The sequence below is a fragment of the Capricornis sumatraensis genome, chromosome 3 (genome assembly GCF_032405125.1).
Source record: "Capricornis sumatraensis isolate serow.1 chromosome 3, serow.2, whole genome shotgun sequence".
NCBI classification, from domain to species: Eukaryota; Metazoa; Chordata; class Mammalia; order Artiodactyla; family Bovidae; genus Capricornis; species Capricornis sumatraensis.
The window spans coordinates 118,463,937-118,488,938 of record NC_091071.1 but is presented as its reverse complement, the minus strand read 5'-3'; positions in this window follow the sequence as shown (position 1 = coordinate 118,488,938).

Sequence of the window (25,002 nt, the reverse complement as noted above, 5' to 3'; positions counted from 1 at the left end):
CTTTTGAACTGTGGTGTTGGAGAAGACTCTTGAGAGTCCCTTGGACTGCAAGGAGATCCAACCAGTCCATTCTGAAGGAGATCAGCCCTGGGATTTCTTTGGAGGGAATGATGCTGAAGCTGAAACTCCAGTACTTTGGCCACCTCATGCGAAGAGTTGACTCATTGGAAAAGACTCTGATGCTGGGAGGGATTGGGGGCAGGAGGAGAAGGGGACAACAGAGGATGAGATGGCTGGATGGCATCACTGACTCGATGGACGCGACTCTGAGTTAACTCCGGGAGTTGGTGATGGACAGGGAGGCCTGGCGTGCTGCGATTCATGGGGTCGCAAAGAGTCGGACATGACTGAGCGACTGGACTGAACTGAACTGATACCTATATCCCCTCTGCCTTGAGTCTCCTTCCCACGTCTCTCCCTCAAATTCATCACAAAACACTGAGCTGAGCTCCTTGTGCTATACAGCAGCTGCCCACTAGTTATCTGTTTTATACTTGATAGTGTATATATGTCAAGCCTCATCTCCTAATTCATTCCAGCCTCCCCTCCCAATCCCAGTGTCCACAAGACCCTTCTCTATGTCTGTGTCTCTGTTCCTGCCCTGGAAATAGGTTAATCTGTACCATTTTTCTAGATTCCATAAATGTAAGCCAACATTATATTCACCAAACAAAACTTGTCTGTTGCCTGGATTTAGCCTGTGGGCTTGTAGTCTAAATGGTAATGTGGGTGAAAAACTAAAAATCTAAGAAGTCTGCAGCAGCTATGCATCGACCAAAGTGAGTCACTAGAAGACTCCTGCCTCTATTTCCTCTTTAATTCTTTGTTACACTCCTAGGCACTTAGTCTAAGTTTCTGCAAACAGTGACGGTTTTAGACAGATTTTACCAACTGGAAGATTATCGTTGGGAACAAAGCAGGTTATAAATAAATAAGCCACATAGAAAGCAAAATTGACTATTTCTATTTTTTGTGCCCAAATTGTACAGGTTCTTTTACCACAACCTCTGCAACTCTGTTGGCTCTTGGCATTTTTGAGTTTAATTTTTGCAATTTCAATTACATATGATCAGACCCAAAGGTCAACGATGTATGGAAAATTGACTTTTTGTTGAGGTCTAACTGGGAAATACAAGTGTTGGGAAGACAACATTACTCACAGCCAGGCAGTTCAGCTCAACACACACTCATCTCTTTATTTCCTGGGGAACTTCCCTGTCAGTCCAGTAGTTAGGGCTCCATACTTCCCTGGCAGGGGAAAAGTGTTCAATCCCTGGCCAAGAAACTAAGATCCCCAATACGGCACACACAGCCAAATAAATAACAAATAAAAATCAAGCAAGCTACTATTGGTTTTTAATGCATGCAGACATCAAAGCCAACATTTAGGGATGATAAAAAAAAATAAGAAAAGAAAATGAGGTCTTCACCTTTTTCAAAGCTGAAAGTTAGCCCCTTGAACCACCTCCTTCACTTGGCATTCAGAGCTCACTTTCTGATGCTCCTTGGATCCTGCTGTTCACTGTCCTCCAACCCTTTCCCAGGTTCCTCCTCATTTTTCCAATGTCTAAATTTTGGGAGAGTTCAGTGCTAACCCCTCTACTCTCTATTCATTCTCCAGGGGATCTGAGTCCACTCATACACCAAGGACTCTCAAATTCTGATGATTTCCAGACCAGATTCCTCCCTGCCCCCACCTTAAACCTCAGACTCCTACATCCAGCTGCCCACTCATCAGTTTCACTTGTTTTCTATTCTAAAATACAACAAACCCAAACCTAGTCTTCATTTATCTCCATTTGGGATGCCCCCACCCCAAACATGCTCTTTCCTTAGTCTTTCCCATCTTGACAATCACTCCTGGCTGCCAGTCACTTCAGACAAAAGTCTGGAGTTGTCCTTCTTATATTTTATTTCTCATCCTGCATCACAATCCACCATCAAGTCTTTTTAGCTCTACGTTTGACACATAGCTAGAATCTGCCCTTCTTACCATCGCTGTTCAAGCCCAGCCTCCCAGCATAGTCCATCAAAACCATTTACACAGCCCAGCACGTGCTTTTGATGTTTCATCCTTGCAACCCTCCAGGTTATTCCCAACAGAGCAGATGGAATGATTTGGTCAAAGGAAAGTGTAGGAGAGGAAAAACCTAACTCTTTCCCCCCTCCACCCTCATGCGTTCTCCAGATAGGGCTCTACAAATTAGGCTGACAAAAAGACAAACAAGAGGGAAACAAATAGAAGTTGATTCTTGTGTGCATTCACTTGCACGTGGGAGACATCAGTGACGGTGACTCCAAGAGACAGTTAGAAGCTGAACTTAAATAGCATCTTAACAAAAGAATATTAACTTCATAGAGAAGGGACAAGATAGAAAGGAAAAGGATTTTGAGTTTGAACAACAAATTGTGAGAAGGTAAATATATGGAGGAAACTAATGTGAGTGTTGGACCAAAAAGAAGGCTGAGTGCCAAAGAATTGATGCTTTCAAATTGTGGTGCTTGAGGAGACCCTTGGGCAGCAAGGAGATCAAACCAGTCAATCCTAAAGGAAATCAACCTTGATTAGTCTTTGGAAAGACTGATGCTGAAGCTGAAGCTCCAATACTTTGGCCACCAGATGCGAAGAGCCAACTCATTGAAAAAGACCCTGAATCTGGGAAAGACTGAGGACAGGAGGAGAAAGGGGTGACAGAGGATAAGATGGTTGGATAGCATCGTCAATTCAATGGACATGAGTTTGAGAAAACTCTGATAGATAGTGAAGGATGGGGAAGCCTGACATGCTGCAGTCCTTGAAGTCACAAAGAATTGGCTATGACCTAGTGACAACAATAACAGATGCAGAGTAAGGGCATTTCTAGCAATATTTGCTACATAGATTCTTCTGGGACCATCTCTGGACTAATAAGCTTCTAGACTTATCTCCATGGTGATTAAGGACAAGAACAGTCTTGTTCTTCCTGGTAGAGAGGGGGCCGGCTTGTGTGTGCTTTTTCTCAATTATCTCGATCTCAAAATAATCATTAGGCCAGTATGGTACATTTGAGAGACAGCATACTATGAAGCCCTTCAAATGGCTTCTTCCCATGCCTCTCTTCTGCTCAAAACTCGTGAGGAGCTACCACATTTTTCCTTATTCAGGGTAGCCATAAAATTTGGAAACAGAGATAGTATTATTTGATCGTACTGTCACATTATGTTAAATGACACTATATATTCATCTATTTCCAGGTTTGTTTGTTTGTTTTTAGCAACTGTAAAACCCCAATTATTTACCAGGACCTATACAACCATGTATCCATACATATGAAACCTTCACTTCCTCTCTTCCTCATCACTTCCTCTTCCTCTTCTTCAGCCTTGCTGGCTTCCTGGCTGCCCATTGAGCACGTCAATTTCATTCATTCCTCAGGCCCTCTGCCATGCAGACACCTGATATTTATAAAGCTCACTCACTCTGTGTTCAACTGTCACTGTATCCAACTGCAATATCTCTCTCTATCCCCTTAACAGACCTTATTACACGTTGCCTGTGTCATTTAGTTCAGTTCAATTCAGTTGCTCAGTTGCATCCAACTCTTTGTGATGCTGTAACCGTAGTATGCCATGCTTCCCTGTCCATCACCAACTCCCAGAGAATGTTTAGATTCATGTTCATCGAGTGATGCCATCCAACCATCTCATCCTCTGTCGTCCCCTTCTCCTCCTGCTTTCAATCTTTCCCAGCATCAGAGTCTTTTCTAATGAGTCAGCTCTTCACATCAGGTGGCCAAAGTATTGGAGTTTCAGCTTCAGCAAAAGTCCTTTAGGATGGACTGGTTTGATCTCCTTGCAGTCCAAGGGACTCTCAACACCACAGTTCAAAAGCATCAATTCTTCGGCATTCAGCTTTCTTTATTGTTCAGCTCTCATATCCATACATGACTACTGGAAAAACCATAGCTTTGACTAGATGGACCTTTGTTGGCAAAGTAATGCCTGCTTTTTAATATGCTGTCTAGGTTGTTTGTAGCTTTTCTTCCAAGGACCAAACTCTTTTAACTTCAAGTCAGCATTTACAGTGATTTTGGAGACCAAGAAAATAAAATCTGTCACTGTTTCCATTGTTTTCCCATCTATTTGTCATGAAGTGATGGGACTGGATGCCATGATCTTAGTCTTTTGAATGTTGAGTTTTAAGCCAGTTTTTCACTCTCCTCTTTCATTATCATCAAGAGGCTCTTTAGTTCCTCATCACTTTCTGCCATAAGGATGGTGTCATCTGCATATCTGAGGTTATTGACATTTCTTTTGGCAATCTGATTCCAGCTTGTGCTTCATCCAGCCAGGCATTTCATGAGGTACTCCGCATATAAGTTAAATAAACAGGGTGACAATATACAGCCTTGACATACTCCTTTCCCAATTTGAAACCAGTTCCATGTCCATTTCTAACTGTTTCTTCTTGACCTGCACACAGATTTCTCAGGAGGCAGGTAAGGTGGTCTGGTATACCCATCTCTTGGAGAATTTTCCCCAGTTTGTTGTGATCCACACAATTAAAAGCTTTAGCATAGTCAATAAACCAGAAGTTGATGTTTTTCTGGAATTCTCTTTCTTTTTACATGATCCAATAAATGTTGGCAATTTGATCTCTGGTTTCTCTACCTTTTCTAAATCCAGCTTGAATATCTGGAAGTTCTCGGTTCGTGTACTATTGAAGCCTGACTTGGAGAATTTTGAGCATTGCTTTGCTAGTGTGTGTGATGAATTCAATGCCAAATTCAATCCTTTGGCATTGTCTTTCTTTGGGATTGAAATGAAAACTGACCTTTGCTGAGTTTTCCAAATTTGCTGGAATATTGAGTGCAGCACTTTCACAACATCATCTTCTAGGATTTGAAATAGCTCAGCTGGAATTCTATCATCTCCACTAGCTTTGCTCATAGTAATGCTTCCTAAGGTCCACTTGACTTCACACTCCACAATGTCTGGCTCCAGGGGAGTGATCACACCATAGTGGTTATCTAGGTTATTAAGATATTTTTTGGGTAGTTCTGTGTATTCTTGCCACCTCTTCTTAATATCTCCTGCTTCTATTAGGTCCATACCATTTCTGTCCTTTATTGTGACCATCCTACATCCTATCACTATCTGACATAATTGCAAGCTTCATGAGAGTTTCTGGCACTTAGTACATGCTCAATAAATATTTGTTGTATTAATGAATAGCTTAATTAATGAATGGCTAAGCATGACAAATGACCTGAAGGAGATTAGTTTCTCAACTTCATTTTTTGTTTATCTATTTTTTGGCTGTACAGAATGTGGGATCTCAGTTCTCCAAGCAGGGATTAAACCCCTACTCCCTGCATTTGAAGCAGAGTCCTTAACCATTGGCCCACCAGGGAAGTCCCAATTTTTCTGTTTTGGTTTATTGTGTATTGGGAAGGCATCATAGGCTATGGTTTCAATTCTTTTGTGACTGTCAGGGATCCTTCGATATTTGGAGTTCCTTGAGGACAGCAACCATGCCTTCATCATCTTTATTTCCTGGGGCTAGTAAAACAATTTGCACATAATCATTACCTAATAAAACATTATTAAATGGTGAAGTAGATGAACAACTAATATTTTGTTCAACTGAAATCAGGCAGAAGGAACTTAAGAAAGTATGATATGTCCCCACTTAATGCTGTTTGCAAAAGGAGAAAGAAAAAATGACTACATTTAAGGAAACAATCTTCCTAAGATACACAGTTGTGTTAGTAGATGTTGAACTTGAAATTCAAAAACAGCCTTTTTGTCTCCCTAAATAAGCAATTGGAATGCATGCCTCTTCTTTCCTCTCTCTTCAGGGAAAGACAAAGGAAGAAAGTCTTAAGAGAGAGAAGCCAATGAAGTTTCATGCTTGGGGACTTGTGGGATGTTTCCAGATGCTCTTGGTCCCTGCAGACATGTGATGTTGAGATGCTAAATGATACAAGAGAGGAAGTACCCAGGTGGGCTCAGCTTCTGCCAGATACACATCTTTCTCTTTCAAGAACCAGGTAAATGTTTCATAATTTGAAAACTAAAACTCCTAACTGTGTGTTCTCCAGCTTCAGCCTCCCTAATTGTATAGCCAACACAGACTCAGCAGGGGGGATGCTAAGAGTACTTTAAATGCACGTGATCACCTGGGTCCATTGCTGGGTTTCCTGTTGTTTCCTTTCAACAGAATGGAGTAGACAGAAAACACTGCCTATGTTTTCTGAGAAGCCTCTCACACAGTTGTAATTGTGTATTTCCTTGCCAATTTCCTTACTACCCTTCTCCTACCAACTCATTGCCCACCCACACCCCCTGCCTTCCTCCTGTCAGGTGATTAATTGGAGATCTTAAAAAGGACACTGGGCTTGGAATTCAGCATAGCTGACTGAGATGGGAAAATGTTCATTTGGTATAACTGGGGAAGAAAATGCAGTCAGCAGGCATTTTATTCCTTGAACATAATGTTCATGTCTCTTATTTTTAATTCCTTATTTTATATTGGAGTACAGCCAATTAACAATGTTGTGCTAGTTTTCAGTTATACGTATGTGATTCAGTTATACATATACATGTTCCTATTCTCTCCCCAATTTCCTCTCCCATCCAGGCTGCCATATAACATTGAGTAGAGTTCCCTGTACTATATAGTAGGTCGTTATTGGTTATTCATTTTAAATATAGCAGTGTGTACACATCAATCCCAGACTTGCTAACTATCCCTTCCCCTCTCCGCCCCCCACCCATAACCATAAGGTCACTGTGTAAGTCTGTCAGTTTGTTTCTGTTTTGTAAATGCATTCATTTGTATCATCTCCTTAGATTCCACACTCATTTCTCTTTAAACTTAGTCACTGATGTGATGATTGCCACAGATGTGGCATGCACCTTCTCAGTTTGTAGCAAGTCAGTCACCTTTGCTTCTCCTTCAAGTCTTAAAATTTTCCACATCAAAAGGGATGTGTTGAGGAAAACATTCATATGCAATTGGAGCAGGATCTACAAGGCACCGGGTGCCAGGCAGAGTCTACACTCTGACTTTGTGATTTCCTTCTCCCTCACATATGATTGACAGCTCGTGCTTTTTCTTTCTTCCTGCCTTTCTCTGCCCAAGGCCATGGTGGTATCTAAACTCCTTGCCTGTATTTTGGGGTTCATGTAACTCTATGCACTATAATTAGGAATGAGATTTGCCACCTTTTTTACAGTTTCTCAATGCTGTTTGTGAAACTTCAGCATGCGCCTTACTTTGATGTAAGGATGTTGGGTGTTGGGACAGACACGTGTAGATTTAAGAAGCACTATGATATCCAAAATGCAGTGGACCAACTGGGAAGCGTGAGCAGGTTCTCCAGCCTGGGCCACATACCTTAACTTGCCAAGAGGCTTCAAGAGGGAATGAGTGTGCACCAGATAGAAGTCCTAAAGGAATCATTAGAAATATTTCTCAGGTCGTTTTGACAATGGCCCTTTTTATAGCTGAATGCAGCCTATTACTACAGGTGGCTGAATATGTCTGACAATTGATACTGAGAGGAAAATTAAGGCTTTAACACTCTTTGAGTGTTAGTTCCTTGACTGAACTAAAAGAACACATTTCTTGGGCCCGTGATGTCAGTGATGTTCCAGATGTTTGTCCTTGTTTTCCCTATGTCACCTGGGTGAGTCCAGGAGTCCATGACTCTCAAGGCTTAGCAGGAAATGGGGAGAGGGGGGAGGAATGATCTCAGTAATAGTGCTAGGACAGTTCCCAAAATGTATAGCAAAATCAGAAAACAGCCATCTGTTTAACAGCCAATCAGTGAGAAAGAGCTTTTAAAGGGGAGTTTCAGGAGTGTACAGGTGGAAGGAAGGGGCTACATACAGAAACAGCACGGTCAGCACCAACAGTCGTCTTGAAGTTGGCCATGTGGTGTCTGACCGGCATCATCTTGATCGTTTCAAGTGTTGTTAGTCTTCAGCTCCAGGGGCAGTTTGTTCCCATTTCCTTAAGGGCAGTTCTCAGGATTGGGGCAGCTTATGTCATAGCTACAATTTGGTCATCATATAATTAACTTTTTCCACCTGGTGGGGGTTTCAATATCTACAAGACAGCCCACAGGAGATGGCTCAGAATATTATCTATAGCCCTGGAGATGGGATTAAAAGTCCTTAACAATGTTTAATAACTCAACTATTATTATCTTGTCCTGTTTTTTATTTTTCACTTTGCTGATTAAATGTACTCTTTGACAAAAGTTTTTCTACAGACAAAAGGCAAGAGGAGGACATGGTGAGGGGAAGGAACTGCTGTGTTTCACTATTGTGACACCATTGTTCAAAAGGCAGATCTTTCTGCCCCTGATGACTATGCCCCAGGCTCACACAACGAACATGTGAACAAGCCCTGTACTTGTTCACCACAGTCACTCCTCAGCCTCAGACTCTCCCAAAGACTCGATACTGGACCATCTGCCAAGAGCTGCACCAGGACACTGGGAGGAAAAGAAGAGGAAGTGCAAGGAACTTGGGAAGAGCAAGAAAGGAGCCCAAGACTCTCCCCTTGGAATCCACCTGACTCCTGGCCCCACTGCCCCTACCTGCTCTCTCTAGGCCCCTGCCCTTCCTGTATCCCCAGCCCTCTACCCTCTTCTCTGTATCCTTGCATACCACCTACTCTGATCCTCCCTTCTTCCACTCCCCAAAATACTAATGTAGCTCTACCTTTTGAGGTTCCCAGGCTTCCCTCATAGCTCAGTTAGTAAAGAATTTACCTGCAATGCAGGAGATCCTGGTTTGATTCCTGGATTGGGAAGATCGCCTGGAGAAAGGAAAGGAAGGCTACCCACTCCAGTATTCTGGCTTGGAGAATTCCATGGACTGTATAGTTCATGGGGTCACAAAGAGTCAGACACGCCCGAGCTTCTTTCATTCACTCACTTTAGGTTTCCAGTAGGGATGGAGAGAAGGGAAGGGACTTGTATACACAATTCTAACTGTTTCTGTTATCCAACACCACCCTTTTGAGATGACTAAAGTCAGGCTCTATCTCCCATGTAGGATTAGTAAGAACATTTCATATACGATGTGCAGAGAGGGATGTCTGGAGAAAGACGCAACCTTTTACTACGACAGTGGTGCCTGGAGATGACCCCTCTCAGGCCCCCAAACCAGGAGAGCAGTAGGCAGAAAAAGAACATTTAACTGAGCCTCCCACAATTTCCTTGGTGCCTTCTGGAGTGTTTTTGAAAGGTAATTTTAATTTTTAAAGTATGGAAATAAACACATTATTTTCAGGTATTCACATGGGCACACAGAGGCATGTTTGGTTCCAGCTGCTGTGCTGAGCAAGCTCAGGAGCAACAGGGAGTCACTTCCAATCTCTGATTTTTTGCTGATGCTGACAAAGGCAATCCCCTTGGGGCCGGGGAGGAAATACTGTATTTACTCACATAATTTCCCTCTTTTTTCAAAGTTGTCAGGCTGCCTCAGGAAGTAATATGGAAAAATACCCCAGCCCAGAGCCAGAAGAACAGGAGAGGGGCTGAGGGTATTAGTTAAAATAGCTGTGGATCATCAGCATGCTGAGAGTCCACGGTGCTTACAATGGTAAGTCAACCTGGGAAGAGTGGCAATAACTGCTATGAAATGAGACTGGGTGGCACTTAGTGACCTCTGACACATCTCCAGAAACAACAGAATGAAGGTGTCTCAGGAATCCTGGCTCTTTAACCTCTTGTCTGCCAAAAAGCACTGGGACTTTCAGACTTTGTTTATATTCTTACAGCATTTTAAACTCTTTAATTAGGTAGAAATTATAAAGGCTCGTGAAACTTGGTGAAAACCTGGTTAGAATCAAGCATGCAGCCTGTATTTTGGATATGAACCATCAGTCTGTCTGTCTGTTTAGTCACTCAGTCATGTCCGACTCTTTGCCACCTTATCCATGGGATTATCTAGGCAAGAATACTGGAGTGGGTTGCCATTTTCTCATCCAAGGGATCTTGCCAAGCCAGGGACCAAATTAATGCTTCCTGTGTCTCCTGCATTGCAGGAGAATTCTTTACCCACTAAGCCATTGGGGAAGCCTGAATGTGAACCATTTTTCTGGGCAACTAAATAACTGATGAAGGATAAACTCTTATTCTAGAAGACTGCTAACTAACGAATGTGTCTGGAATGATAGAATTATAGAAATCATCATTTTACAGCTTCTAATAAAATAATCAACCTGGACAGTGAACATCGGTGACTTTGAAAACACAAGCAAAATATTCATGCAGGTTTTTGCAAAGTGTGACTCAGATCCATAACTCCTGAACCCAGTTATCAACTATAATATTGACAGAAAGGAGACACCAGACATCATGTGTTTCCTGAAGTGATGCAATAGAATGGACATAGTACCAGTTACAAAGAAAATATTTTTCCAAAAGAGAGCACATTAATCTGAATCTAATGATACTGCTAGATTGTTCTACTCATTTACTGAAAATATGGGGCATAAAGGAACATGTTAAACAAAATCAAGTGAACACAATCAGCCCAATCCAGAAGATGATAAATTCCACAGGGGGAAAAAATGTCTTCAGTAAGTAATGGACATGAAAAAATGAGGAGAAAAAAATTTTTAAAGTGAAAAAAGCCTTATTAGGCATATTAATCAAATGCAATGTATGAATCTATTTGAGACATTAATTGTTTTAAAAATGTAACTCCAGAAAGACATTTTGTGACAATCAAAAAAAAAGCAAACATGAGCTGAGTGTCAGATGATATTAAGCAATTATAAAGGAATATTATTTGTTGTACTAATAATATTGTTTGTGTATTTCTGAGTTCATATCTATTACAGACACAAAGTAAAAAGAAAGATGAAGGTGATGGATGCAAGAAGAATGGCAAGATATTGATAACTGATGATACTGATATTTGATACTAATCATTGGTGATAGTGGTATTTGGTATTAAAAATTGATGCTATGTGCTGTTGGCGCATATTTGAAAGTGTTCATAGTAGAGATATCAAAAATTGAGAAAGAGCAAAATTAAAACCACTGGATAAATAAAATGTAGTATGCATTTACTGTGCATATAAGAGAGCTTCCCCAGTGGTTCAGCAGTTAAAAAAAAAAAAAATCCACCTGTAATGCAGGAGTCGCAGGAGATGTGGGTTTGATCCCTGGATCAGGAAGATTCCCTGGAGGAGAGGATAGCAACCCACTCCAGTATTCTTGCTTGGACAATTCCATGGACTGAGGAGACTGGAGGGCTACAGTCCGTAAGGTTGCAAAGAGTCAGACATAATTAAAGTGACCGAGCACACACACGTGTGCATATAAGAATAGTTCACAAACTGGAAGCTTTAAAATCTAAACTGATATGAAGCTCAGGGGCACGATGTTACAGGATGGCTTATAAAGTGATAATGAGAAAAATTAAGAAAATAATGTCATTTACAATCAAAAACAAGAATAAAATATCTAGGAATAAATTTAACCAAGAAGGTAAAATACCTGTACATTGAAAACAATGACATTGTTGAAAGAAATTTAAGAGGACACAGATAAATGGAAAGATATTCCACACTCGTGGATTCGAAGAATTAACATTGTTAAAATGTCCATATTACCTAAAGTAGCCTAAAGTTTCAATGCTGTCCCTATCAAAATCCCAAGGATATTTTTCAGAGAAATAGAACAAAAAATTCTAAAACTTATATAGAATCACAAAGACCTCAAATAGCCAAAGCAATTGTAAGAAGAAAGAACAAAGCTAAAAGTATCATACTCCCCGATTTCAAACTATATCACAAAACCACAGTAATCAAAACAGTGAGGTATTGGCAGAAAAACAGATACATAGATCAATGTCACAAAAGACAGAGCCCAGAAAGAAACCCACACATATAGAAGCAATTAACTGATGACAAAGGAGCAAAATATATATATAATGGAGAAAGGACAGTTTCTTCAGTAAATAGTGTTGGAAAAATGCAACATGCAAAAAAAAAGAAAAGAAACCAGATCGCTATCTCATAACATACACAAAAACATACACAAAAATTAGCTCAAAGTGGATTGAAGACTTGAATGTAAGACCTAAAACCATAAAACTCATGAAAGAAAACATAGGCAGTACACTCTTTGACACTAATCTTAGCAATGTATTTCTAGATATGTCTCCTCAGACAAGGAAACAAAAGCAAAAATAAACAAATGTTACTGCATCAAACTAAAAAACTTCTGCACAGCAAAGGAAACCACACACAAAAAAAGGAAAGATAACCTACTGAATGGGAGAAGATATCTGTAAATGATACATACCACAAGGAGTTAATATCCAAAATGTATAAAGGATTTATACAACTCAACAACAACAACAAAATACCAATCCAATTTAAAAATGGCAGAGGAGCTAAAGAGATATTTTTCCAAAGACATACAGGTGGCCAACAGATACATGAAAAGATATTTAATGCCACTAATTATTAGGGGAATGCAATCAAAATCACAATGAGATATAACCTCATACCTATTAATTGGCTATTATCAAAAAGGCAAGAAAGAACTGTTGGTAAAAGTGTGGTGAAAGGGAATTCTCATGCACTGTTGGTGGGAATGTAGATTGGAGCAGTCACTATGTAAGACAGTATGGAAATTCCTCAAAACTTTGAGAATAGAACTACTAACTGATCCAGCTATCCCATCTGTGGGTATTTATCCAAGAATAAGGAAACAATAATTTTACTCTAGGTATTTATCCAAGAATAAAAAAAAAGACACTAATTTGATAAGATACATGGGCTTCTCAGGTGTCTCACAGGTAAGGAATCTGCCTTCCAATGCAAGAGACACAGGAGATGCGGGTTCAATACCAGGTCAGAAAGATACCATGGAGAAGGGAATGGCAACCAGCTCCAGTATTCTTGCCTGGGAAAACCCACGGACAGAGGAGTTTGGTGGGCTATAGTCCATGGATCACAAAGAGCCAGACATGATCAAGTGACTGAACACACATACACCCTGACATTTAACATGGCACTATTTACAACAGGCAAGATATGGAAACAACCTAAGTACCCATCAATTAAAAAAACACGATACATATATATACCATGGAATACTGCTCAGCCATAAAAAAGTGAAATTTTGACATTTGCAACTTTGGGTAGGCTTTGAAGGTTTTATGCTTAGTGATATAAGGCAAGTATTATATGGTTTCATTCATATGGGGAATATAAAAAGCAAACAAACAAATAAATAAATGAACAAGCCAAACAAAAACAAACACAGAGGACAGAGCAGTGGTTACCAGAGGGGCAGGGGCAGGGTGAAATGGGTGAAGAAGACCAGCCATATGATTACAGATGGAAACTCAGTTTTTGGTGGTGAGCATACTGCAGGGTATACAGAAATAGAAATATAGTGCTCTACACAGGAAACATGATATAAACCAATGATTAGGAATTAACTGATGTTGCCTCAGTAATAAAAAAAATCTTAGAAAATGAGGAAGTTATTTAAGCTTGAAAGTGATTAGTTATTACAATGTGGATTCTCAGACAGCAGGAGAATTTTTAAGTGATTATTTCATACAATTTTTGAAGGTAACTTATGTTTCTTTTATGACTATCAGAAGCATTTATAAGAAATAAATCATTTCACTTCTTCTCATGATTTAGTTCTCTTTTCACGGCTCCATTTTATTTGTTCAGAGTATTTTCAAGTTTGGTCTCTATTTTGTATTTTACTTTAACAAAGCTTAAAGAAAAACACCTTTGTAAATTAATTATTAACCATAGAATACTGGATGAGTTCTAACTTTTCTTATTTCTAATTTTCTCATCAATAAATTGGGGATGGTAATGTTTTCCCTCCCATGATGACTTTGGAGATTAATGATTATGACAGGCTGACATAAGGCCAGATCCCAGTAGGTACTTAAGAATCAAAATTCCCTTACAGATGCCATAGAAAATCCAAAGAAAATCCTTACAATTTTGTTAACTCTGGTCCTTTTTAGTGGGGAGATTCCATCTCACAAGTCTTCTGAGAGTATTCCTTTTGAATCAAGGCTTAGGTGTGTCCTCTCTCGTGGATGTTCCTTGAGGATATAGATTCTGTCTTATTCATGTCTGCATTCCTAGTAAATAACACATGTAGTGTGGACACTCTAAGTGTTTGTTCACTAACTGAACTGAGAAGTGAATGAATGAATAGGTGAGTGATGCCCGACAATCCAATACACTTAAAACATAGTCAACGTGTAAGTCTGTAAAACAGTAAACTATAAGGCTATTAGAACTCTAATGAAAATCAAGTGAGTTGGTGAGAAGAATGAACCTAGTCTCTGGATTAAAATGGTTGGTAGAGAATAAAGGTACAACTGCCTTTTATCAGGAACCAGGAGAACACTGAAAAGTTAAAAGCTGGCATAAAACTCAACATTCAAAAAAACAAAGATCGTGGCACCTGGTCTCATCACTTCATGGCAAATAGATGGGGAAACAATGGAAACACTGACAGACTTTATTTTCTGGGTCTCCAAAATCACTGCAGATGGTGATTGTAGCCATGAAATTAAAAGACGCTTGCTCCTTTAAGAAAAGCTATGACAAACCTAGACAGCATATTAAAAAGCAGAGACATTACTTTACTGATAAAGGTCCATATAGCCAAAGCTAAGGTTTTATGGCTTTTCCAGTAGTTGTGTATGGATGTGAGAATGGACCATAAAAATGGCTGAGCACTGAAGAACAGATGCTTTTGAACTGTGGTGTTGGAGAAGATGCTCGAGAGTCCCTTGAACTGCAAGGAGATCAAACCATTCAATCCTAAATTAAATTTGTCCTGAATGTTCATTGGAAGGACTGATGCTGAAGCTGAAACTCCAATACTTTGGCCACCTGATGTGAAGAACTGACTCATTAAAAAGACCCTGATACTGGGAAAGATTGAAGGCAGGAGGAGAAGGGAATGACAGAGGATGAGATGGTTGGATGGCATTACCGAATCCATGGACATGAATTTGAGCAAGCTCTGGGAGTTAGTGACTGACAAGGAAGCCTGGCGTGTTGCAGTCCATGGCGTTGCAAAGAGTTGGACATGACTAAGCAAATGAACTGAACTGGGGAACAGTAACAAAACGCAAGTGAGACAGGACAGAGAAAGGCAGATCAAGTGTCTTTAGAAATGTACAGAGAGAGACAGGCAGACAGAGACAAGAGAGAACTAGAGCACAAATGCAATTCCCCTCAAGGTGAAACATCTTTTCAACATTGTGAAGACCAACTGAGCATTCGTTTATGTTGAGACTTTATATATTTCACAGAAATGTAGTTACATCTTTGTTCAAGACTGAAAAGTTCCACTTAAAAGTTTAATCTATCTTAAAGTTTGCAAAGTTGAAGAGACTTTCATTACCAGTAATGCTGCTGCTAAGTCGCTTTAGTCATGTCCAACTCTGTGTGACCCCATAGACAGCAGCCCCACCAGGCTCCACCGTCCCTGGGATTCTCCAGGCAAGAGCACTGGAGTTGGTTGCCATTTCATTCTCCAATGCATGAGAGCAAAAAGTGAAAGTAAAGTCTCTCAGTCGTGTCCGACTCGCCGAGATCCCATGGACTGCAGCCCACCAGGCTCCCCCGTCCATGGGATTCTCCAGGCAAGAGTACTGGAGTGGGGTGCCATTGCCTTCTCCTAATACCAGCAATAGCATTTTCTAGATTCTGAGTAGGGATGTAAAGATGTTGTCCTATTTTGGTAAATACTATGCCTTCTTGCTATCACTGCAAATACTCTAATGCAACAACCTACAAACACTGAAGTCGGATAATTGGAGAAAAATGTTAAAGATGCATTAGAAGATTTTGATGAAGATAGCAAGAAGAAAGCAAAACTGTTTATTGTTAAACAAGTTTGAATGGCTGAAGACCTCAAGATAATTAGAGAAATTCAAGGAAAACTTGATGAATTTATTGAGGTTCTTCATCTAGAAAAATTAATTGTAATAAAATCTTACTCATGATATAATCAGCTCTGCATACATCCTATGGAGATGTCCTCACTTTTATTCTTCTGCTGTTCCACCTTTCTAAAAAAAAAAAAAGGTATAGAATAAAAATGTTTAAATACAAATTAAAAATAATTTTAAAAACATTCTTGAGACCAACAGAGCATTCATTCAAGTTGAAACTTTACAAATTGCATTCATCAACATTCAGAAAACTAAGATCATGGCATCTGGTCCCATCACTTCATGGCAAATAAATGGGGAAACAATGGAAATGGTGACAGGCTTGATATTGGGGGGCTTCAAAATCACTGCAGATGGTAACTGCAGCCATAAAAATAAGAGATGCTTACTTCTTGGAAGGAAAGTTGTGAGCAACCTAGACAGCACATTAAAAAGCAGAGACATTACTTTGCCAACAAAGGTATACCTAGTCAAAGCTATGGTTTTTCCAGTAGTCATGTATGGATGTGAGAGCTGGAATATAAAGAAAGCTGAGCACTGAAGAACTGATGCTTCTGAACTGTGATGTTGGGGAAGACTTTTGAGAGTCCCTTGGACCACAAGGAGATCCAACCAATCCATCCTAAAGGAAATCAGTCCTGAATATTCATTGGAAGGACTGATGCTGAAGCTGAAGCTCCAATACTTTGGCCACCTGATGCAAGGAACTGACTCATTGGAAAAGGCCCTCATGCTGGGAAAGATTGAAGGCTGGAGGAAAAGGGGATGACAGAGGATGAGATGGTTGGATGGCATCACTGACTCAATGGACATGAGTTTGAATAAACTCTGGGACTTGGTGATGAACAGGGAGGCCTGGCGTGCCACAGTCCATGGGGTCACAAAGAGTCAGACACGACTGAGTGACTGAACTGAACTGAAGTTCGATCTTTGTTCAAGACTGAAAAGTTTCCCTTAAAAATTGAATCTATCTTAAAATTTCACAAAGGTTACTTTTAGGTAATCACATCTCCTCAACCAAAAACCACATCTTTAAGTACAGACAATGATAAACTACATCTAAGTGAGGCATTAAAATGTAAGAGAAGAGTTTAGTAGAGAGTGATAAAGGTTAGATTTTTGGAAAGAATACTTAGGATCAGTGAGAAATGTAGAAAAATGGGTGAGATGTGAGAAGAAGATCCATTAAGTATACATCACTCATGATTTTGAAGAGCTAGAACCAACACCATATTGACTGTTAATGCAACAGCTCAGAGAAAGAATTTCATTTTGCTCCAAGTGAAAAATGGATGCTTCAAGTTGAGTTCCATTAAACAAAAATGGCAATGTAATAGGAAATGTGTTATAGATGCTGTCTCATTATAAAGGAGAAAAAAAAACTTTTTAAAAGCAATATCAAAACCAGAAATGAAGTGATGAGAAATGAAAGGAGTTTCACATGATCTATGATATGTTTTTATTTTAAAAAACTATATTTTTAAGATTTATATTAATCAATAATGGATTAATAATAGAGTCGGGTTTAAGGCAGTCAGTTCATCTTGAAAAAGGGAAAAAAAATTGTAGCCCAGGAAATGCCCCCATGCCAGTGTACAGACAAGAATGAATGAGGCTATTTTTCTTGGCATATCATGTCAAAAACAGTGTGGATAAATGTGGATGCAATTTTGAACTGTCTTATGCTCTCAGAATTTGGAAGCCTTTTAAGAGATCTGATTTATTTAACATGTCAAATCTAATGGCAAATGAGTTCAATTTCTCCAAAGAACAATTAGTCAACAGAATAAATTAACATGAAATATTGTCAAATGCAACATCATGCTCATTTCCAAAGATAAAACACTTTTACTGCTCTTGTTGAACTCGTTTTTTGTTCTGTGAAGGGTTTTTGTGACATAATTCCTTCACAAAGCCAAATGCTTAGAATAAGCTGCCATCCTTTTTCACATAAACCACTGCAAAGCCTCACAATTGCTCGCTATCTCTAGCCACACACACCCACCTTATGCTGCCTCTCCATACACTATCCACAAGATATTTCAAAACTCTTTGAAAACCTTTCAATATTGTGTAGTGTATCCATTGCACTTCTCACTGCCTCCTGGGCTCTGGCGCAACTCCTGTCCCAACCTCCACATCCTCATGATCATCATTCCAGCCCTTCCATTACTGCTTCCAAAGCCACCACTCTATAAGAATTCCTCTTTCCAACACCACTCCAATTCTCCTTCCAAATGCAATGACTTCTTCCCTCCCACTTGACATCTCGTCAGCATTTGACACAATCAAAAGCTTCCTTCTATAGAAAACTCTTATTCCTGCTGGTATTTTAAGGACAATCACCCAGGCTTCCTTCCACCACATTAACCACCAGCTTCCAGGAATTTTTGTCTTCCCTTCCTTAGCTAGATCTCTTAATTTTTGAGCCCATTTCACTAACAACTAATTCGCTATTTTTCTCTATCTTACTCCTCTCCCTATCTCATTCCTAACTATCCCACAATTTTAAATACCACCCACAGGTCAAAGGCACTCACATTTATGGATCTAGTTCCAGACATCTTCACTGAACTCTTTACTAATGTATTCAACTATCTACTTGACATCTTCTTTTGGAAATCAATAGTCATCTCAAGTTTACCTCAAGCAAAACAAAATTCTTGATAAGCACCCTTGTCGTGCACAATAGCATACACGAGCCCACTACATCTCAACAAGTGATTCTACCATCCATCCAGTTGCTCAAGTCAAAATCTAAGAATCATTTTTCTAATCAAAGTGTTGTTGATCGGCAATGTTATGTTAGTTTCAGGTATACAGCAAAGAGATTGTTTTATATATATGTATATATGGTTCAGTTCAGTTCAGTTCAGTCACTCAGTCGTGTCCGACTCTATGGTTCAGTTATATATGTGTGTGTGTGTGTGTGTGTGTGTACATATATACATACTTTTCAGATGTGTTTCCTTTATGTCATTACAAAATATTGAGTATAGCACCCTGTTCTATATAGTTGTTATCTATTTTATACATAGTAGTGTGTATCTCGGAGAAGGCAATGGCACCCCAATCCAGCACTCTTGCCTGGAAAATCCATGGACGGAGGAGCCTGGTAGGCTGCAGTCCATGGGGTTGCTAAGAGTTGGACACAACTGAGTGACTTCACTTTCACTTTTCTCTTTCATGCATTGGAGAAGGAAATGCTAACCCACTCCAGTATTCTTGCCTGGAGAATCCCAGGGATGGGGGAGCCTGGTGGGCTGCCGTCTATGGGGTCTCACAGAGTCAGACACAACCGAAGTGACTTAGCAGCTTAGCAGTGTCTATCTATTAATCCAAAATTCCTAATTTATCCCTTCCCCCACCTCTTCTCCCTTTGGTAACCAGAAGTTTGTTTTCTATGTCTGTGGTGCTATTTCTCTTTTGCATATAAGTTCATTTATATCCTTTTTTTCAAAATTCTACATGTAAATGTATCATATTTGTCTTTCTCTGCCTAGTTTACTTCACTTAGTATGATAATCTCTAGGACTTTCCATGTTGCTAAAAATGACAAAAATTTTCATTCTTTTTAATGGCTGAGTAATATTCCATTGTGTTTCTACACATGTGTATATATATACTAATGCATGCATATATATATATATATATAGATTCAACTTCTTTATTCGCTAATCTGTTGATGGACATTTAGGTTGCTTGCATGTCTCAGCTATTGCGCATAGTGTGGCTATGAACATTGTTGCACATGTATCTTTTTGAATTAGAGATTTTGTATTTTCTGGATATATGCCCAAGAGTGGAATTGTTGGAGCATATAGTAACTCTAATTTTAGTTTTTTAAGGAATCTCCATACTGTTCTCCATAGTGGCTGCACCAATTAACACTTCCACCAGTAGCGTAAGAAGGTTCTCTTTTCTCCACACCCTCTCCAGCATTTATATTATTTGTAGACTTTTAAATGATGGCCATTCTGACTGGTGTGAGATAGTATGTAATTTTAATTTTGATTTCCATTTTAGTAATAATTAGTGATGTGGAGCATATTTTCATGTGTCTCTTGGCCATCATTACATCTTCTTTGGAGAAAAAAAGTCTATTTTAGTATTCTGCCTATTTTTTAGTGAGTTGTTTGGGGTTTTTTGTTGTTGTTGCTCTTACTGAGTTGTATGATCTGTTTTTATATTTTGGAAATTAATCCCCTGTCAGTCATGTTGTTTGCAAATATTTGCTCCCATTCTATAGGTTGTCTTTTTGCTTTGTTTGTGGTTTCTTCTGCTGTGCAGAAGCTTTTAAGTTTAGTTAATTCCCATTTGTTTATTTTTGCTTTCATTTCCAATATTGTAAGAAACAGATCCAAAAAACATTGCTGCAATTTTTATCAAAGATTTCTCTGCCTATGTTTTCTTCTAGTGTGATCTGATTCCTGATGACTCTCCAGTCTGGTTTCCTCCCCCTGAGCACTTACAGACCATACCATTGTTTTTCAAGCTGTAGGTAATGACCCACTAATGAAATGTCATCAGTTTAATAAGTCATGACCAGCATTTTTAATGGCAACCCCCTCCAGTACTCTTGCCTGTAAAGTCCCATGGACGGAGGAGACTGGTGGGCTGCAGTCCATGGGGTCGCGAAGAGTCGGGCATGACTGAGCGACTTCCCTTTCACTTTCACTTTCATGCATTGGAGAAGGAAATGGCAACCCACTCCAGTGTTCTTGCCTGGAGAATCCCAGGGACAGTGGAGCCTGGTGGGCTGTTGTCTATGTGGTCGCACAGAGTCAGACATGACTGAAGCGACTTAGCTGCAGCAGCAGCAGCAGCAGCATTTTTAAATGAAACAGAGCCACAGAGATGAGGAAAGAAAATATTAAAGCATATTGTATTTAGCAAGGATAAACATTATTTAAATTATCGTTAAATGCCTGGAGAATCCTCTGGACAGAGGAGCCTGGTGGGCTGCACAGAGGGTTGCACAGAGTTGGACACGACTGAAGTGACTTAGCATGCATGCATGCATTGGAGAGGGAAATGGCAACCCACTCCAGTATTCATGCCTGGAGAATCCCAGGGACAGAGGGGCCTGGTGGGCTGCCATCTATGGGGTCGCACAGAGTCGGACACGACTGAAGTGACTTAGCAGCAGCAGCAAATATTATTTATAATATTGATAATATACTATATTATTATTTATAATATTGATAATATACTATATCATCAAATAGTATTTGTGAAGTTTTTGTCTTTTGTTCCTGTTAAATTTGTGTGTACACGTGTTGGGTACTACATCACTACATAAAATATATTTTCCACTACTTGTCACAATGAAAAATGTTTGACGAATGGTAAGAGCCACTACTATAAACAGACTCAGATACTTTCAATTCTCCAAATATACAATACTGTTTCATATCTTCAGGCCTGAGTAGGTACATTTCCCCCCAGTGGAATGTCTTTTTGTCACCATGGTCCATATGGGGGTCTCTTCTTAATTACACATATCCAAAGTTATTTACCTGTTCTGGGACTTCAAGTCCTCACCTAAACATTCCCTTTGTTCTCTCTGGGACAAAAATTGTACTCTATACATATCTTTTTCTTATTTAATTTAGAGTCAAGCAATTACATCACATTTTATTTGCAATTAATCAAACACTGCTTGTCTGCCTACCAAATTCTTGACCTCTTGAAAGCAGAAACTCTGTACACTTCTCATGTCTTTTTACTCTAAGGACATATTCTGTGTAAATATGTTTAAAATGTTTGTTGAACCAATGCCTAAAAGAGAAGCTAGAAAATAGTAAAGTCATCTTTCCTCCTGAAAAACACTTCTTAAGGTGTCATCCAACACTCAGAAGTGAAATTTGTTTGGTTATCACACAAGATAGGACAAAAGGTATCCACTTAAATGGTCATGAAAACCTAAATCTACCTGTCACCGATGAAACTCTGGAATTGCTCATGAATGGTCATCTTCAGAGTATAGACATTTAATTGGTACAAAAACATCTGCAAGTTTCAAATAAATGTGTGGAGACTTAAAAGAAAGATAGTCAACCAAGCTAATACCCTTGAAATGAAATGTCAGTGAAGGTCATCCTTTCAGAGGGTAATAATATGTTTTCTATGAGACATGGAACACTTCAAACATATGTATATATAAGAAGGGCTGGGTTTTAATGGCTGTGATTGCCTGCATCTCCCAGTTGTATTTTATTTCATGTATTTATTTCATTGTATTTTATTTTATTTCATATATATATAATATTAAAGCCTTGCTTCTTTTAGAGGGTTTTTTTTTTTTTTTAATAAGACAACAAAGGATAAAAGAAAAGTTTTGTTTCAGTCTGCTGGGGAGGCACAAGACTACAGTCTGCTGACATGGCCACAGGGAATAATCATCAACAGATAAATGAAATCAAACCACCAGCCACTGTTTCCATGTCAGGATGGGCACACGAGTTGGTTCCTCTGGGGGAGGTAACTGTTACACAGGTTCCAGAGCTCCAGGCTGGCACACCCATGAAATAAAATACAGCTGGGAGATGCAGGCAATCACAGCCATTAAAACCCAGCCCGCCTTTCACCACAAAGAAGTTCTACCCAACTGGTCACTCTTACCTTAGAAATCCCCGTACCAATAGCACAAAAGCTAATATTAACTTCCCACTACTCCTCAAATCAGGGGTCAGCATCCACTCTGGTTCAGTTCTCCTCACAATTGAACAGACACTTGAATCTTCTAAGGCTCTTCCTGAAATGCACAGTCCTCACCACATACATTCTAGAATTCTGCATTTCACACCAGTTCCCAAGTGGCTCTGATGCTTCTGGTTCCAAGAGTCTGATGCCAAATTTTCATTTATATATTGTTTCCCACAAAGGAAATAGCAAATAAACAAGAAGAGGGGAATATCAATGATTTGTTCCTTTGTTTATGCAAGGGACAATCATCAATAGGCCTCCTTTAAAATGAAAATAATCTAAAAGCAACTCTTCTTTGAAAACAGAAAAGGAGAGTAGACCAAAAAATAAGTCCTGCTTTGTGACAGTCACTAGGTAGGTGTTATCTAACAGAACTCTTATGATTCTAATTTTATCAAACAACAATCTAAGACTCAGATATGAATTTTTCCAGCAGCATCTGAGCAACAAATGGTCAAAATAGCATTTGAACCCAGTTCTCTCTGATCCCAAAGCTTTTAAACATTTTTATCTCTTTTGTGGATATCAGTTAATGATATTTTAATTTCAATTCAGTTCAAGAGAAATAGCTAGACAGAAAGAATATACAAATATATTTTTGTTGTTCCATCACTAATTTGTGTCTGACTCTTTGCAATCCCAGGGACTGCAGTGCACCAGGGTTCCCTGCCCTTCACTATATTTCTGAGTTTGGTCAAACTCATGTCCATTGAGTCGATGATGCTATCCATCCTCCATTGCCCCTTTCTCCTCCTACCCTCAGTCTTTCCAGCATTAGAGATTTTTCCAGTGAGTCAGATCTTCACATCAGGTGGCCAAAGTATTGGAGCTTCAGCTTCAGCTTCAGCATCAGTCCTTCCTTTGAATACTCAACGGTTGATTTCCTTAAGATTGACTGGTTTGATCTCTTTGCAATCCAAGGGACTCTCAAGAGTCTTCTCTAGCACCACAATTCAAAAGCATCAAATTCTCAGCCTTTTTCACTCTCACATCTGTACACAGCTATAAGAAAAACCATAGCTTGAACTATATAGACCCTTGTTGGAAAGTCATGTCTTTGCTTTTTAATACACTGTCTAGGTTTGTTATAGCTTTTCTTCCAAGGAGCAGGCACCTTTTAATTTTGTGGCTGCAGTTACCATCTGCAGTGATTTTGGAGCCCAAGAAAATAAAATCTGTCATTGCTTTCACTTTGTCCCCACCTATTTGCCATGAAGTGATGGGACTGGATGTCTTGATTTTCGTTTTTTGAACGTTGAATTTCAAGCTAGCTATTTCACTCTCCTCTTTTACCCTCATCCAGACGCTCCTTAGTTCCTTTTAATCTTCTGCCTTTAGAGTGGTAACATCTCCATATCTGAGGTTATTGATATTTCTCCCAGAAATCTTGATTCCAGGTTGTGATTTATCCAGCCTGGCATTTCACATAATGTACTCTGCATAAAAGCTATATAAGCAGGGTGACAATATATAGCCTTGATGTACTCCTTTCCCAATTTGGAACCAGTCAGTTGTTCCATGTCCAGTTCTAATTGTTACTTCTTGATCTTCATACAAGTTTCTCAGGAGACAAGTAAGGTTGTCTGGGATTCCCACCTTTTTAAGAATTTTCCAGTTTGTTATGATCCACACAATCAAAAGCATTAATGTAGTCAATGAAGGTAAATATATAAATTTATATGTATAACTGAATCATTTTGCTGTACACCTGAAACTAACACAACATTGTAAATCAAATACACTTCAATTTAAAAAATAAATGATGAAAAGCTGACCTATACTACCCTAGGAAACCCTGGGCCCCCTTTCAAATAAATAAAATGTACTTGGATACCAAACATATCCAAGTACACACACTTGTGTGTGTGTGCATGTGTGTACAAAGAAGAGAAGACATACATATAAGGAGGACAAGTCCAAGTCCTCCTAGAGCTCATGGTGGACCAGAAGGAGCTGGGCACCATGGTGGAGACACTGGCCAAGAAGCACTCTTAGCTCAGTTGGTCGAAGAGGAGTTTATTTGCTAAGTGAAAGTCATTTAGTTGTGTCTGACTCTTTGGGACCCCATGGACTGTAGCCCACCAGACTCCTCAGTCCATGGAATTCTCCAGGCAAGAATACTGCAGTGGGTTGCTGTTCCCTTCTCAGGGAGATCTTCCTGACCCAGGGATGGAACCTGAGTCTCCTGCACTGCAGGCAGATTCTGTACCATCTGAGCCACCAGGGGAGCCCCTTAGTTGCTAAAAGAAGATGGATATGTTGCCAGGTAGAGAAGACAGCTGGAGAAAATTCACACAACTATGATATAGATATTGTGTCATTTAA